Here is a 3,160-nt window from a genome sequence, read left to right as displayed (position 1 = left end):
GATGAGCAAAAAATTACATATACTTTCCTTTGTCCTGTAGTGGTTATTTATCACAATATAAACTCATATTGAACGAGTAGATTGAAATGTGATATAACACTCTAATATACTTATTTTTGCGGTCATGAATGTCTTTTTGCCCTACGTAGAGCGCGCATGTGCGAAATTATACTTCCGTTGAAGTGTAAATCCATCTATTGCTATTTAATGTACGTTATTTAAGCCTATATTGTAGCTACATTTTACCATGTGCAGTCTTGTCACGTGGCACTATAAATGTTATGCTGGGAAATATGTACTAGGAAAATAGCCATGTCTGACATATAAAATTGTCAGACTTTGACCTACCGAGAAGAGAATAAATCTTTTCTCCTTTGGCTTTCATAAATCTTCTTTTCCACTTAACTTCAACCGATGTAACTGTTAAGACAACATTTTGTGTGAAAATTGGTATAAATTTGACGTAAAATCCCGAATAGCTTTGTACACAACAAGGTCTTACGCCGGAATTAAAAACCAATATGTGCCAAACTGTTGAGATGTCGTAATAAATTATATGTGACAAGGTATTCATATAAGAAAAATAAATGTGTTGTAATGAATCTTATTGTCTCTTAACCTTTGCGTTCTAGTCATCTTTTCTGTAATCTAGAATAAATACATAATTTCGCAAGTTAATTAATTGCGCATGTGCTCTAAACTCGTTTATAATTTAACTTTGATTAAAATATCTTTTTTTTTTGCATTTTTAGCAAAATTGTAGCGTAGTTTTAATTACATTCCAGATGGTGATTTGCACGAAAATTGTATTTAAAGTCTGAAAACATTTGGGAGTACAAATAAAGCTAAACCGAAAAAAAACAAGTTATTAAACCAAATTAAGTATATTTGATCAAGACAACCCCAACAAAACAAAACAAAATGAAAACACATTATTACAAAATGTAGTTTGCACGATATTACCGACAACAGAGCTTGATAATACTTCAGAAATGATCATAATTGTTACCTATCTGCCAGAAATAAAATCTCTGAAAAGACCCTACGGAATCATAGAACGCAGCCAAACAACATAACAGCAATATCGGTTTGCCTGAGTCTGTTAATGAGAGGTGATGAAATGTGCACCGTAGCTCCGGCTTAAATCTTGAACACATACCTGTTGTAACTAAATTTGAATGAGATATATTTGAAGCATAGCATAGTAAAAATATTTGCAGACTCGGTTTGATTGTCTATTCGCGAAAAGTAATGAAATGTGCAACACCTTTCACGCCCCTTGGTTAGCGCACTGCATTCTACATAAAGACTGCCTAGACTTCAGGATCCCAAAGAAACAGAAAATATAACACCGTAGAGTCTTTTGAAACTTTTGCAAATCTTTCAACTCCAGACATACTGATTAATTATCCTTTGAGATATACTCGACAGAATGCCTTTACTTCCCATATGAAAATTCAACGACAGCTGACCAGTCTAAGAATAAACCAGATAAACAACTTTGAAGTAAATGAAAACCAAAGGAGTATATTCCGCCGTAGATAGTCCTGTTTCAGGTTGCTAATTGTACCAAAGGTAACTGTTGTACATCGTTTTAAACAAGACATGTCCTTAAAAAGTTTGTCGGCACAATGTAGTTGGAGTATATGCTACGAATAAATTAGATAAGTGTGTGCCCTTAAAAATCTTGACTTAAAAGGTCTGTAATTATGAAAGGGATGCATAAAGAAATGAAAAAGTTATTTGCAAAACTGGACAATATGGTAAGTGTTTGAAGTTCAAAATATGGTGGCTGATTTGTGCAATTTCGTTATTTCGTTCTGTCACAGCGACATAATGACAAACGTCGTTGTGGCGCGCCGCCAAACGTCGCCCCGCCGAATGTCGACTTGTCAAACATCGCCCAGCCGAACGTCCCCCGGGGTATGCGGGGCGACATTCGGCGGGGCGACGTTCGTCGAGGCGACGTTCGACGGGACGACGTTTGTCGGAGTTACGTTCGGCGGGGCGGCGTTTAGCGCGGCGACATTCGGTGGGGTGACGTTTGGCGGGGCGACGTCCGGCGGGACGCCAGAACCACGTTTGTCGTTTTGTCGCTGCGACAGAACGAAATGGCATAAATCAGCCACCGTATCGAAGCGAAATATCTCTACATTCATGTAAATAATTTGTTAGTAGGAGTTATGTGTGTGAGTTTGAAAGAGATCCATCGAGGAATAAGACAGACAGAGCAAAAACAATATACACCAGATCATTTAGTCCCGGGGGTATAAAAGTATTAGTAGGAAAATGAAAGTATGTACAAATCATTTGAATGAAACAATGCCAACTGTCTGTGGTTTCTTGTTTAATTCTGATTATTCTATTACTGCTCATATGGCCAACATACTTTCGTTTCGGCCATAATCTTTCAGATCTACTCAACAATGCAATATTTGGGACTAAATATCATCTGAAGTGGTTCATTTTTACAGCAAAACATCAAACGAGAAAAAAAAGTTTCGCATGAAAAGATTGTAGTATATTACAAACAAGAGGAACGATCGGCAACCTTCTATACTTAGTAGACTCAAATCGATTGCGCTCGAAAACCACTGTGTCAATGCAAGTTATACTACTGTACGCATCTATTGCTGTAAACCATAAAAATGGTACTTTAATGGGATTTAATTGTATTTATAATAGTTACATACTTATTATATTGATTTAGGCATACCAATAAACTTGCTAAATAAACTGACCGACACATACCTTTAAAGCAGTAAACAGTGTAATTCAGGATGGATACTTTGTAATTTCACTCAGCGTTGCACAATGCGCATAATGAAAAAATGAATACTTTCATCTACCAGCAACACTGTTTCATGATTATATGGCTTAAAATACGTATATGATACGTTATCAAGCAAGCTGATTTGCCAACTTACGTCACGTGGCATAGATCATTGTAGGTTATGAAGACAAACTTATACGGCTGCGCCGAAAGAACTTAACGACTGACTAAAGTGGGCCTTCAAGACTGGTTAAACAACAGTTTCCCTCTAAATACATATGCTGAATATCTGTCCTAAACACTACAGTTTTAAAATTATATGAGGTCCTATTATAACATTCTTTCACTGGTTGTAGGTACAGATGGGAATATCCGACCTCGAGGGTA

The sequence above is a fragment of the Mercenaria mercenaria genome, chromosome 3, assembly GCF_021730395.1.
Source record: "Mercenaria mercenaria strain notata chromosome 3, MADL_Memer_1, whole genome shotgun sequence".
NCBI classification, from domain to species: Eukaryota; Metazoa; Mollusca; class Bivalvia; order Venerida; family Veneridae; genus Mercenaria; species Mercenaria mercenaria.
Note: the sequence above shows the minus strand (reverse complement) of the source record.